The sequence below is a fragment of the Xiphophorus hellerii genome, chromosome 21 (assembly GCF_003331165.1).
Source record: "Xiphophorus hellerii strain 12219 chromosome 21, Xiphophorus_hellerii-4.1, whole genome shotgun sequence".
NCBI classification, from domain to species: Eukaryota; Metazoa; Chordata; class Actinopteri; order Cyprinodontiformes; family Poeciliidae; genus Xiphophorus; species Xiphophorus hellerii.
In genome coordinates this window covers 4196894-4212278 of record NC_045692.1, presented here as the reverse complement: position 1 = coordinate 4212278, position 15385 = coordinate 4196894, and the positions used below count along the sequence as shown (strand labels likewise).

Below are 15385 nucleotides of genomic sequence, written 5' to 3'. Positions count from 1 at the left end.
CCTAAAAAGAAGACGACTTTCAAGTACAATCTTAAAAAAAAATATATATATAAAAAATAAAACATAAAACTTTCAGCTGTTATTGTTCAGTCTGGATGACCCTGTAATAACAGCAACTGTAGCCATATTAAAACCTTCTCCTAATCTCACTAAAATGATGCAAGCAGGTCATTTTGTGACTCAGCTAAAACCGAGCAGACTTAACATTACAGTGCTAGCATTAATTTTAAATACATCTGCAATTAATGCATTTCATTTGATCACCCCTCGTAGCAACATAAACTAACAAGAAATTTAAATAGGCCCTGTAATGAGAATGTTCAGGACTCTGCAGGGAGGCTTTGGCCTGTTTAGAGCTTCAGGCGGTTCAGAGTCCGGTAACAGGGTGGAAGCTAAAAGATGAAATGATGTTGGGATTAAGTGCGATGTGTCAGTTCCCATGTGTTTGAACATTCTTAGATAAGTAATAAACTAAGTGTGTGGATAGCTGACAATGCAAGTCTGAGCAAGACTCTATTTCGGCTAAATCAGAGCTGTATTTAGTGCCTTTTAATATCATTCCTTAACGCAAGATCAAACATGAAGCATCAGTCAGTGTGGCATCACATCCTCAAATGTTCATATGCGGTTTCTAAATCCAACATCCATAGTACTTAAGACAAAAGAAAGATGAAAAAAACTTCAGGCAAAGAATAAAATGATGAAAGGTAAGATGGATATGCATCTCTACATCACCAAGCTCTCTATTGAGTTTCTTTGAGACAAAAAACAGAGATTGCTTCATAATCCATTGTTAGTTCTTATTTGAACAGATTCACTTGAAGTTTAGGGCTGTACACTGAAATCAAACCCAGCTCTGGATGAGTTCTTGCCTGCAGTAATTGGGCAGACTGAGACGCTGCTTAAATTTAGAAAGAGAATGAGAACTAGAGGTATTAGTGGAGATTTTAGTTAAAGTGACGCTTCCTCCAGCTGGGAATTTGTGCAGGTTAAACACACCTGAGGAAGGGTTAAAGAGTAAGTGGATCACATGAGAAAGCCTGTTAGCTTGGTTACTTTTCCTACTCTTAGTTAGATCGACTAATTAACGCATTCCTTCGCCGTGTAAGGCAACGTGTGAACATATTGGACCGTTGTCTGGAAACATGGTTGGGTGTAGCCCCATTTCCTGGTACCTCACTTGGCATAGGTTGCTAGGAAGGAGGGGAAGGAGGCATGAAGTGGGAAGAACAATGCCTCAATTGAGTATTAAGAGCGGTGCCCTGAACTCTAAATTTAACACACCCCATTTAAATACCAGCCTTTCAGTAGGTAACTGTTATCAAAGTGTTGAAAAGGGTCATTATGGAGCTCTACCGCAGAGTCAACAATGTCGGTAAATCTGCTTGGCTATTCAGACCTTCCATTCAGCTTTCCTGTTGTTGAAGTAATTAGTTACCGTTTCTTTCAGTTATTTGTTCCCTGCTTTGTCAGGTCTACCACGGTGGAGAGTTTCATGAACTGTGAGACATTTTCAAGTCAATAATAATCCCCATTTGTCTACAACAGCCTCTCTGAGAAGCTGAGCAGCACCTGTCGGCACCTCCGTAATCGCACAGAGAGACCGCTGTGCGAACCGTCCCTGCCTCCTTCGTTCACTCTGTAGTGCCCTCGTCTCTGCTCTTCTGTGCATTCCACACACACGGTGACATGCGGCCAGCACTTCCTCCTCCACTAGAGCAAAACAGTATCTCGTTCTACTACCACGGCTTGGCTCACGTCACCTTGCTGCTTTGTCCCTGAAATCTGAGTCCGGTGGGTTACAAGACACTCAGACAAAGGGAAAAGAATAAGAACAAGAGTGGGGAGTGGGGGAAAGCATATTCTGAACAGCTTTCTTCTCTCTAGTAAAGACAAACAACCACAGAACATGATGCTGCCACCTCTATGTTTTACCAAAGTGTGTTCAGGATGATTGGTCATATTAAGATTTCTATTACCAAATTATTTCTCTGGATGACTTGGGGCTAAATTCAAATCAAACCTTCAGTTTTGGCTTGCTTCTTGCTGTTGTCTTTTTACCAGATTCCTCCACCTGAGCAGTGAATCTCTGCAGCCCTTCCAGAGTTACAATGGGACCCTAAGCTGCTTCTCTGGTTAATCCTCTCCTTCAAACCACATTTAGACATGTTGTGAAATAAGCAACTGCACAAATCTGACTGGAACTGCCAGGTTGATTAACTTTCCATGATGATAAAGAACTAAAGCCATTTAAAAATCAGACTGGAATTCAAAGATCAGGAAACTTTCCAACTTTATGAAGAACAAAACCCCGACAAAAACACAACTTCAATCCAAAGTTCCAACAGCTTGGAGTGAAAATGGGAGTAGACATTCCTGCAAAACATAGAAATATTTTTGAAAATTCCAAGAGATGATTCTTGGAAATGACCTCAGCTTCACATTAAAAATCCCCTGATAACTGCAGGGATTAGTGGAGGAGTACCTGGCTACTATCTTTACTCAGAGAGGGAATATGATGATGGAAAAAAATGCTGCCTGGTGACCAGTGAATGCTCTGTGATGACTGAATACACACCAACGTTGGCTAAATAATTATTTTGGGAATCGACACACAAAGCAACTCACAAAAATTCTCAGAGCTCTAGAGCTTTATGACCCCCTATAAACACTTGCAGTTCTCCAAGTCGGCAGGGAAAGGTAAATCATTTTTCAAGCCTTATCAGGCACCACTGCTCAAGCATAGCAGTTAGGATTAAATGAGGAACTGATGGAAAAAATAAAATAAAATAGTGAAGCAACTTGCCCAACAGTACAAACTGCTACCATCCATGTGAATGAAAACATAGAGGAAATTAAAGAAATGCTAAGTAAGCAAATACACTCAGGCGTGAACAGCAGCATTCTGTCAGACTTTCCATTACACTACTTGGTATTTTGCATCTTAATTTTAAAAAAAGAAGGTCAACAAGTTAGAAACTTTAATAACTTAAGTGAGTTACAGATATTGTGAATATCCTTTTCAAGTCCACAGCACCATATAAGCAAGGAAGGATTTCCCAGATCTATGTTCAGTAATGTAACCCTAATATCCGAGAATGTTTACGTTATTTTCATTCTGTAAAAAAAAAAAAAAAAAAAAATTATACATGCATATAAAATCACTCTGTTTTTTCATAACCTTTTGGCACACAATACTTCTCTGTTCACCGAATGCCAAACGGTCCAGTCATCCTCCATGCAACCCCCCTTAATCTCCTCCCTTCACCGCGGTCCATCTCAGTCACTTCCCTTTGTATCCGTCTTTCTCTGAATGAGAAGCTGCTGATGGTCAGTCTGATTAGCATGAGAACGACTTCAAAACACACAAAGAAAGAACTGATTTGTTTTGAGGGTTGTTTTTTTTTCCTTTTCTAGTTCTGATGACCCCGGAAACAGAGAGGAAACTGGGGACATAGAAAAACAGAGACATTCTGATTGCCAACACTGAAACAGAAAAGTTAAGAAACTAAGCTTTGTTTTTAATAAATATACAGCAGTAATAATCTCATTTAATTCATAAAAAGAAATCACACCTTAATGTTAGGGGTAGTCTTCAGTAATAACTGAAGTTGTATGGCTCTATATTCTGTATGGTTGCAACATAACACCATGTTAAAGCAGCAGCTCTTCACTCTCCTCACTGTATTGAACAATGAGCCACTAAAGAAACCGTGTGACCCACTGAACCTTCAAACTCAGCCCCAACTCCACCCTGCACATCTATTCAAACTCTATTCAAATCTAAAGTGGTTCTAACCACCTCTCAATGGAGCACACTAGATCTCTGCATGAGCGCCATCTGCCTTATGTTATCAAGGACCGACAAAGCCAAGCAAGTTAAAAATAAAACACTTTAATCTGACCCGAGCTTAAGAGGCACCAACATAAGGTTACTTGGCAATTAGTGGTGAGCTACGGGTGACTACGCCACAGATGTCCGTCACACCCTAAAATATGCAGGAGATTACAGCTGTTTTGAATTTTAGAATGCCTTTCAACTATAGGGCAAATGCCAAATTACATCTGTGGCAAAGTTGGGTTCCAAATATGCCGAGCACACGTGTTGGTTATATGTCTTCACTGTACGAAGGCAAACTTTGGTGCCAAGCTGTAAAACCAGGTTAGCATAGCCTAGCAAACTACCTGGTTGACAAAGGAAGTATTGTTTGTATTTACAAAGAAAAAAATGAAGGTGTTTTACTAAAAACTGTAAACCCCAGTTTTCCACTGTTTGGAGGAACTTAGCCATAAATGAAACAAGACAGCACTTTTTTAAGTGGTATTTGTTCCCCAGTTGCCCTAATTTCACTCAGCAGCAACAAGGGAATACATGCACAGCTTTATCTGGTGATCTAAAGATGAATGGATGCCAGGCAGGCAGATCAACATCCAAGCATATTCATGCATGCTCAACAACTTGCTTTTAGCACCAAACGGCAAAAGCATGTATTCACATCCAAACGCAGGCCTCTTTTCGACCACCAAAAAAGATTTTCATATTTCATAAGCAAGTGGACAGTCAAATGAAGGGGTTGAGTAGTCAAAGACAGACGAACATGCAGCCTGTGTGGCTGTGGAGGAATGAGGTGGTGACCGGAGGCATAGCAACAAGCAGGAAGTCCCACATTGACACAGAACTTACTCTTAAAAAAACTGGAATGTTGTGTAAAAACACTCCTTGCCAACTAATAAGAAAAGGGCAAATCCTCCTTGGTCTAATGTGCCAAACTGAAACATCAAATGATTCATTTCACAAGAATGGGTCTATTGAGAACATATCCATGGTACATTACCAAGTTACAAGCAAAATCTCCTGAAAGCATTGGTTTTGTGTTGTAAATATTTTTTTCCTCAAAAAACAGAAACATATCCAAAGCCAAAGGAAGTCAAGGAATGAAAGGGAGTGTAGCTGACGGATGCTGGTCAAAGTGGGAACGCAGCAGAGTGATGAGAAAAGTAACAAGAGTCTGAATTGGAAAAGGACAAAAAGTTGTTCAAAACCTCAGCATAAGAACGTGTCATGAAAATATTGTGACCTCTGTCATTTGCAGCGCTCAGTCACATGCAAAGGCAGATGGTGTTGGCATGAATCTGTCAATAAACCGCAAGTCAGCTTAAATTACCCTTTCATAAATTACAGTCTGGATCTTGTGTTCAAATTGCTGTCACCTATAAAGATCAAGGCAGGGATGGAAAACATGGGTCAGGTAGCGGAGAAGTACTCTGAATGTCAACACAAGCGAAAAGATTCTGTAACCTGCTGGACCATTAATGGAGAGCTATATGCTAATCACTGACAGGACAAGAACCCCAAATAGATTTATAGATGATACAAACAATAAGAAATTAAGTCAGGTGGATGGAAAAAAAAGAGATATTTTGGTCCTCAACTTTAATTTTTCAAGCATCACATATGCACCAAAAAGATGGTTGGTGTCCAGAATTGACCATTTTCAGCTTGAGTGGGTCTCACCGGTGACTGGCTGGTCAGCAACTCCAACACCAGATCTATTTCCAATGGATCAAACAAACCTGCTACGAGGCTGCACAGACAACAACCCTCTTTGGTGTGGAAGTTTTTAATACTGGAAAATCACTTGAAGTTGGTCGTTTTAACATCCTCCACATATTTGGTCATAATTCATCCAGAGGATGTACTCAAAGTGGACATTCTCCGGACATGTAACCCCCAAAAATACATTTCTACAACTGTTTGCATGTACTCGATGTCGCATCGAACTGCTTTGTATGCAATAATATTGAGAATGGGCACAAGCAGTCATAAGGGCGCACAACAGCCAAACTGCTACTTTGTGCCGCACTAACAGGTGTTCGTTTGTTGGTTGCTCTGGTGGAGAAGAAACAGGGACAGACACCCAACTAGATCATCAAATATTGCGATATCAATTTGGTTTGGATTTTGAGGAAAATGTATGCGATTGGTACGCTTGGCTATGAAATCTCAACCATATAGACAGTGTGCGCGGAGTCCGCGTGGCTCGCAGCATACACAGTACTCCTTTAGTATCATCACGGTGTTTTAAAATAAAGTCAGACAAAATATACAAATTGTAAGAAGCCTTTTAAAAATGAAAATGCCATAGATGCATGTTGGCTGTTTATTCAGGAAGATACAGCAGAGTGCTAGACTTAAATAGGTGCTGGTCATTTTGACCGTTTTGAACAAGAGTAGTAGGTTTGTTGATTTGGTCATTTTGTACCCGACAAGTGGGCATGAAAAGGAGTCACCTGGCAAAGGATATTATTTTTACCCAACCTGAGGATATTTTTTTGAACTGAGGAAGGAGGGAAATGCTCTGTAGAAGACCTCAGCAGATAGCAAGATGGCTCATGATACTACATCATGTCAGCTCTCTTTTATTCTTTTACAGTCTTTACATTTGTCTGTTGAATAAATACTAGATTTGGAGAGATTGGCAGCCTTTCTCTATCCACTAATGATTACCAAGACTTGTGTTCACAGTTAGCAATGTTAACCTTGCTAAAATGGGTTTAGTTTATTTCACATTCAAATACCATGACACACACACAGACAACCACTCACAGTGAAAAGACTAAAAATAAAGATTTACAGCACTATTTGATTGTATGCTTGGAAGAGAAATAATTCTGACTGGCAGCTTTAACTTTACCAAAAATGTCACAATGGAAACCTTCCAAACCTCTACTCCAGTTCTACTTCCGTTATTTTTGCAAACGTACTAATTAGCAGATGTGATTACTGGAGTGAGCAACAAACATGGACACACTTTGGAGCTATTTTGACTCCATTTGCCCCAAGTATGTTGAATTATTCACAGCGCTGACATACTGGAAACATCCAGGAGCCATGATCTAAAAGCATTAATCAGCATTTTACAAACAAGCTTGATGTTAGCCATGAAAACTACGTAGTAGTCTATTGACAAATTTGATACATACTGACAGTCTTCAAAGATTGATGAAATTCTAGGAAACTATGTTGAAGGCTATGTTAGGCATTTGGGTGTTTTTTAATTGGAAGAAACTAATTCCTGTTTCTTTCAGCAAAGCTTTTCATTTTGAAATTAAAAACAAATGAGGTTCTATAGAAAAGTAAAGAAATATATGACATTACTGGCCCATTTCACATCTTAACTTTGCATGCCTTAAAAGCAGTAATGAACCTTTGTCAAGGCAAGAACAGCACGCTTTGAGAACATTCGTGTCAGGACCAGCACAGTAACACATTATAGCCTAATCTTCTCTCCAAGGGTTTGGTGCCTGACTGGTCACCCCACAACAAGCACTTATATTCATGCTGCTGCCATTCATTCGGTCCCACGGCGTTCTCCATGAAAACACAGCCTACTGTGAGTCAGGAGGCCGGCATATCTTAACAGTGAGCGCAGCAGTTTCATGTATACGAGCCGGACTTTGCTACGCTGCCAAAGTTGGTGTCTGATAGCCAGCATCTGCTGGGTGGGCTCATTCCACCGCAGCACTGCGAGGCTAGGGTCAACCTGGGAGCAACCCTACACCTCTGCAGGGTGGGCAGGGGCAAAAACAACACAACATCACTACTGCTGATGCCCGTCACCCTCAACTGTGACCTTTACAGAGACCCTTACAAGCCCATCATTTTAATCTCCATCTGGAATCCACAGAGCAGCAGAAGGCTCCCAAGTCTGCTGTCGACTCAGAGATTAGCAGCAATAGGGAATAATGGTTATTATGAATGGATAGTGTGATGAATAGATAAATAAATGGATTGGAAAGGCCAATGAAAAGGGGGGAAAACAACAGATTAACAGAGAAACTGACTTAACCAAACACAGTTGGACTGACGTGATTAAGTTCATTCTACTGAACTAGAACAACCAAGCTAAATGGAAAATTTTAATTGAATAACGGTTCTAAATGCTTATGATGCAGAATATTGCATCTTTTTCTGTTTTTTTTTTTTCCTTTATAGACTAACAAGTATGACAAGTTGATTTGGGCTGGTTAATTGCTTTAGCTACATAGTAGACAAGAGTCTGCAGTCGGCTGCATAGCTGGCAAACAGTAGCTTTAAAACAGTGAGTGGAGTTTCTTTAGTTTCATAATGACTATCCATGTTTTCCACAACCAGAAAATATCCAGCTAAGGGCCGGGACCTTAACACATGATTTCTGTTAATTACATACATTTTAATAGGTCAAAAAAAACTTTAAACAACTTTTTTTATAATACAAAAGTTCTGTTTTAAACCTTCATATTTGTGTGTTTCTGGTGCACCCATAAATCTGATGCACAAAGCAACATCTGCAAACAACGGATATTGAGAACAAAGCCGCTTGTCTTGTTTTACAGTTGGGGTAAATTTTCGCTTCAAAAAACGCTCTGACGGAACTAAAGACTACTGTGTGCAAGTTGTGCAAAAGGGAGTTAGCCCATCATAAAGCTATTCAAGGCTGAAATATTATCTCAGTCCTAAACATGTTGCAGGAAGCACACACGTCCAAAATGCTAATGTCACCGTCCACATTTCTAAAAAACTATTTTTTCAAAGAAGTTCCATGAATGATCAGGGGTTCCTGAAATAGTTGAAAGATGACAAGGTGTATAAGAGCACTTTTATCCAATCTGATGGTTGAATAACCTAAATAACAGATGAAAAACAATAGATCTTTGTTGGTGAGCTAATATGACAATTTACCAATTTTGCAGAAAAAAAGCTTTTGAAATGGAAAAGGCTTACAGTGTTGATACAGTTAGTGATTAAAATGTGAGCGTACAGACTCTGTAATTAACTCGATTAAAAATATGAATTAAGTCCCACCACCAGTCCACCTAAAATTGTATTTTATTTGTGAGGAAAGGAACAGTCCAACAGTCTCCTCTCAGCTGGCTCGTGTGCAACGAGTGGCTGAAGGACACAGGAGTCTTACTTTACTCTGCAATCTCCAGTCATCTCATCAAAAGGATTTTAAGCTGCAAGTACAATAAAAACTTTAGCAGTGCACAAAAACATAACTATGAACACCTTGGTATACCTAGATACCAGTAACCAAACTGTTCTGGCACCAGACTTGCATAACATAGCTTAGACTCATTGAAAGTTTGCCTTCATAAACTTATCACTCGCAGAGACCAAAACAGTTTGCCAGTTCAGTCCCAGAAAACAACAGTCAGGGCTTCAGTCAAGTGAATGTAGAGTACAATTTTTCATGCGTCTCATTTAAGACTTTATATAAACTTCTGTGGCAGCTTCCTGGTATTCATATTTCATGTGATGCCATGTTTAGCCGTGGCTAGTAGTAAAATTCACTAAGATCTCAGAGACACCCCTCACACACTGGTGCTGGAAAAGCTCTTAAAGACTCACAAAGAGAAGCAACATAACTAATAGAAATGGTTTCATTTCACCAGAGTGACAGCAGATCAGAGAAGCTTTGACCTACTTCTCATGACATTATTTAACATAGAAATTTAATTTGTTAGAAGGTTCTGGTAAAACAATATAATGTTTAAATGGAATGAAAGTCTTCTAAAGTGTAACGTATCAACGTCTTTCTTCAGACAAAGGTAGTTTCTCATGATTCGTAGTGAGCCGATAGTGATCCAAACTAATACTCGGATTAGGTGTCTTATAGCACTGAATCCCACCCACCCTTGAGCTCCAGGAAAATAGCTTTCCTGCTGACAAGCAGTTATGGAAGCCCGCTTTTAGCTTTATTCCCTTGCCATGAGTTTTGCAGCAGGGGTGCTCAGATTATTCTCATCAACATAACCGCGGACGTAGCAATGACAGGAGGCATTTGACTCCATCAGCAGGTTGCCTGGGTGAACTTAATCCTTGCAGCGATAGAATTTTGAGTTCACACACCTCCTATTTCACTAAGCAATGACTGTCCAAACCTGGAACCAAATTCTGGGAACGAAAGCTATGCAGGACCGAAGCTCAGACACTTGTTCAGCTGTTCAGACAACGGGCAGGAGCACATTGTCCGACTCTGGGTTTTTTCAGGGCCACAAACCATCCTGACTCCTGCCTATCCCAACATATTCTAGGACTGTGTGCACCGAGAACAAAAAAAAAAAAACATCCAACATATAAGTGTGTGTTTTCTTGCCATAGGCTGAGACAGAGGTCAAAGCCAGCAAGCTGATTTCTAGGCAGTAAACCTTTGCAGCTCAACACCCTCAGCCATTAGTGAACTTGTTCATTAAGTGAAAGGATTAATGAAATCATCACAGCCATGCCAGGATGCTGGGGTGTTTACTACACCGGCAGACCCAAGGAATGAACTTGACTTAAGTACTTACAATCAAAGTCTCCTGGGAGACTTTCTCTACCCTCTTGGAATGCAGACTAAAGGCCTCCCACCTTTCTCTAGTCAAGATCCAGAGGAAGATCTGGGTTACTCCCAGTCAGAGCAGAACAGCAGCTAAAACATGAAGGCTTCCACATTCTTTTCCTTAGAGGCTTTCAAACATACATGACAGGACTTCATCTCTGTATTTACAATCGCCAACAAGGTACCAAGGTACCTAGGAATTACTTTACTGAAAAATATAATTAGAGATGTTGGAACACCACACCTGACAAGAAAACAATATATCCAGTACAACTTAGCTTTTAAAAACATTTTTCCTACTTCTGAAAACACTTCTTTCTGACATTCTTACCAACCAGTGTAGATATTTGTTTGAAATAAGGGTCTGGTGCCTCATTTCCATTGAGTGGAATGGCATGGATTAGTGTGATTCAGTACGTTATTTTATGGACTGGCATATTCATGAGAGCATTTCACCACCATTTGGACTCTCAGTGGGCAGGCAGGTGTGCCACCAAACACCTAACAATGAAAAATGCAATGAAACATGTGGCACATGGGTATTTCTTGTGCTCTAGTCAATGGACTGTATTGTGTGACGCCTGTAGCGCCACCCTAACGGTACCATTGACCCATGGACCTACGGCTTAACGGGGCCCAGAAATGGCGCCGAACGGGTCGGCTGTATGGACCACTTTTACAATGGAAACAGACAAACAGCGCACTGCACCGACCGGACCAGTGGAAAAGAGGTATGAGGTATTCTTATTACCATCTACAGTCACAGCAACACAGAGCTGTTCTCACAGCTGTAGAAAAGTGTTCACATCCTTTGAACTTTTCCACATTCCCTTGCATTACAACCACAAACGACTACATGTTTTGTGCGAGAGTCTGAGACAAAGTAGTGCATAGAAAATATTGGGTTTTAATTGCTTAAATAAAAATATGAAAAATTTGGCATACGTTTGTAGTGTACGCTAAATGCTATGCTTAGATAGCCCTAAATAAAATCCATTCCTACGGTTTGTTAGAGAATAAACAGAATTATGATGACCAAGGAGCACAGCAGGCATGGTCGAAAGTTGTGGAGAGGTTTAGTCCACCATCTGCAAACATTAAGCATATGGAATAATTGCAGACCTCCCAAGTTATGACCGTCAACCTAAACTGATAAACCTGCCAATTAGAGAAGCAGCTAAGACGGGCAACAGAAATCCATTCAGGTAAAAGAATGTGTCAACAGGAAAACCTTTAATGATACATTCCACAACCCTCTCTTTTATAGAAGAATGCATTGTTGAACTCCCATCCAGATCAGAACTCATGTTTGAAGCTTGTCACAAGCTTTGCTCTGTCCACAAAATGAGTGGACAGAGCAAACATGGGAAAGATGGTGCTCTGGTCATATGGGGCCACAAAACAACATTTTGGTCTACATTCAAACTCTAAACCAACACTGTCACCTTGAAAAAACCATTCCCACCATGCAACTTTGTAGTAACAGCACCACACTTTTGGGGATGCTTTTCTTTTGCAGAGACAGGGAAGCCGGTTAGAGTGAGTAGGTATATGGTTGTAGCTAAATACATGACAAAACCTGGAATTAAACCCGTTAGAGGCTGCAAAAGACAACAGTCGGAAACCATGAAGCTATGGTTACGTGGTTTAGTTAAAAGTATATTCCTGTGTTTGAATGGCCCAGTCAAAGCCTGGATCTAAAACCAATTTAGAATCTGTGGAAATATTGGAAAACGTATGCTCACATACACGCTCCTTCCTGAAATGTTGGTGTCTGGATGTCTAAAGCTGATGGAAACACACTTCAAAGGACCAGCAGTCACAGCACAAGGTTAACCATCAACTCAGGTTTGAATACAGATAGTGCACTTGGATTGTATTATTTTTATAATGACAAATGGTACGTTTATTGATCTGCAACGCCCCGTTTCATGCAAGACATTTCGACTTGATTACAACACTGAACACACCTGGCCTCTGGAGAATTAGGCTGACAAGCCAGTTTCCCCATTCGAATCAGGCGTGGTGGAACAAGGACGCTGCTGAAATGTGTTGTCTTCAGGTGAACAGATGCAGAATGAGAATGCCGCTATCCTGAACACACGTGTGTGTGTGTGTGTCATAAAACAAGCAAAAACAAAGAAACTTTTTGAAGAAGTAGCTGGGTGCGGTGGGAGTTGACCAAGTGAGTGTCCTATAGGAGGAAGGCCGGTCAGAGGCTTGTTGTCGTCAGCCAGTGACAAGCTCCGTGTCGCCACACTTGACACTACAGGGCACCACGGTTCTGTTTTCCCTCCCGATGCACTTCCTGGAGTGGAGGAACTGCGCGCTAAGGGTGTGGGAGTGGAAGTGGAGCGCTGTGTCATGCGGAAACTAACATTACGTGTTTTATACGATAGTATCCCTGTGTCGTTTTTTTTTTTTTAGAATATAGTTTAAATTCATAAAGAAAAACAAATACATATTTTGTGTGGGAAAACAAAATATGTGCTTGTTGCACATAGCCAAATGTTATACGCAGTAGAAGTTCTGTATTTGGTCACCTCGTAGTGAATAAAATGCTACTATTTTAGCCTCCGCATCAGACAAGCACTCAAATAAAATCACATACGTCATTATTGAGCCATTGTCAATGCTTCACATTCAAAAACTTTCAACGTTGGCTAACTTTCATTTTTTTTTCTAATGACAGGAAAAGTCTGCTGCCTTCACTGTCCTAACAACTGCAATTATAAGTTCAGAAGTAAAAACAATAAACATGTGAGCCACTCACTTGTATCGGAGCTGAATGGTTTCTTCTTCACAGTATTGCAACTCCAGCGTTTCCTTCGAAAATCGTAGCGTTCTCTTTTTTCATTCCCCACTTTTAAAGTCTCGGGTCGCTTCTCTGCACTCCATTATTTTTATCCCCGGTTCAGCCTGCCACCGACAAAAATCTTTTAAAATGTTACGCCTCGACGGTTCCTACTGTCCCACGGCAGAGAAAGTGTTGTCGCCAACGCGCTGACTTGGAAGCGGTTCGCATATTTGAACGCAATGTTGGGCCGGAGATGAGCCTACTCCGAGAGCTGATCTGAGATCTGCGCTGTGACGGGGTTTCCTTTCAGATGCCGCCCACTTTGAGCTTTCATTGGTTGAAATGTGTTTGAGGCGGGCTTGATAAGAACGTTCTCTTTGTGATTGGATGATTTTACCATCCAGTAGCGCGGCTCCTCGATATGACTGAAGAAAACAAAACCTTTGCAACAATCTAATTTGTTGTTTGTAAAAGATGCCATTTGAGCCGCCGTAATCATTCAAAAATATGTATTGTTATTAATCATTCAGAATTTTAAATTGAACTTGTAGAGCAATAATTGTAATAATAATAATAATAATAATAATAATAATTATTATTATTATTATTATTATTATTATTATTATTATTATTATTATTATATCTATTTGTAAAATAAACTCAATTTAATTGACAGCAATTTGTATAGTTCTGGCGCTCAAGTTACAAAATGGTGAAATATCTCCCTCTAGAGGTCAACTGAGGAGAAAAAACAACAGGTGGTCAAACTGTAGTGACCTTATTTTGAGGAATTAATGCTGATTTGATTATTTGACTATTTCGGTTCAGTTTTAAGACATGTAAATAGACAGGGGAAAGAAAGAAAGAAAGAAAGAAAGAAAGAAAGAAAGAAAGAAAGAAAGAAAGAAAGAAAGAAAGAAAGAAAGAAAGAAAGAAAGAAAGAAGTGATAAAACATGTTATCCCAGTAGATTTGTGGGGAAAGACACTGTGTGAACAAGTTGCAAGAATTTCACTGACAATAGAGGCCACCCCCATTCATAGGTCCTCGTGTTAATGCGTTGCGAACCAGAGCCAATTGTGTCTTTTGTCCTCAACCTACAAAACGATGTGAGATACATTGTTTGAGAACAATGACAAGCAGCTCTCATTTGAAACTTATTCTTTTCGAATAGAATGAATTCGGCCTATTTTCATATGAAAATAGACCACAGGCCGCAGGGATGCTCTTTAATATGGATTTCGATCTTTGAAGTCTTCACTTGTTGTTGTTTTTTGGGGGGGAGGGTTTTCAAGTCTTAGTTATTAATTCATATTGTATTGATGCCCGCTTAAATACTTTCTACTTTATTGTAGCAGCCCTACATTCTAGTACACATAATCGACTTGCTTTGGAAAAGTAAATAAATTGTTCAGGCATTATGCAATTTTTTTAAAATTTTTTTTTAAAAAAAAGCTTTGATATAACAAAATTATTCAGTGACGTGTATAAATATTTGATTATTTTCAATAAACTTTGAACAAATTTTGATTGTAATGTCACAATTCCACCGCTAGATGTCAGGAGTGGAAAACCTCATTGCCTGCCTCATTCATTAAACCACAAACTGTTTTCGGCGTTTTTCGCAAATTATATAAAAAGTATTCTTTCTCGTAGTAATAACGGAATTGAAAAATAATTAATCCGAAAATGTGCTGATTTAAACTTTTCAAAAAAATGTACCGTTTTAAATCAGTACATAGACATCAGAGGGGGCGTTCTGAGTTATCAGGAACAAGGTTGCCATGTTTGCCCATAATTGACGTTTGCGGCTCTTATAGTGTACTTTCTAGCTATCCAGTTTGACTTGTAACCAATTACAAAACATTTATTTATTTATTTATTTATTTATTTATTTATTTATTTATTTATTTATTTATTTATTTATTTATTTATTTGTGTTTCTACAATATATTATATATACATCTACATATATATATACATCTTACCGTAGTTTATTTGCAACTGTAAGAGTATTAATAAAAACACGGCGTTAGCATGTGCATTGTTTTCATGAATGCATGTACAAAGAATTATTTAAGCTACCCAGCAAACGCTCGGATTTTGTTATTAGATGTATTTATAAACCATGACGCACGTTTTCTGGATTTCTGAAGGGGATCCAGTATGGGGGCTTGGCTCCGACGTGGCAACCCGGCTCGCTGCTGAGCTGTTCTGTTTCGCTG

General features: G+C 39.6%; 1 protein-coding gene across 1 annotated transcript in view; it reads right to left on the bottom strand.

Moving 5' to 3' along the window:
• The window catches only part of mpp7a (MAGUK p55 scaffold protein 7a), an 82559-nt gene extending 69128 nt beyond the window's left edge, over window positions 1–13431 (bottom strand). Inside the window, exon 1 of the mRNA XM_032550738.1 lies at window positions 13138–13431. The gene's annotated coding sequence lies outside the window, so the exon portion shown is untranslated. The remainder of the gene's footprint in view (window positions 1–13137) is intronic.
• Window positions 13432–15385: the final 1954 nt, after the last annotated feature.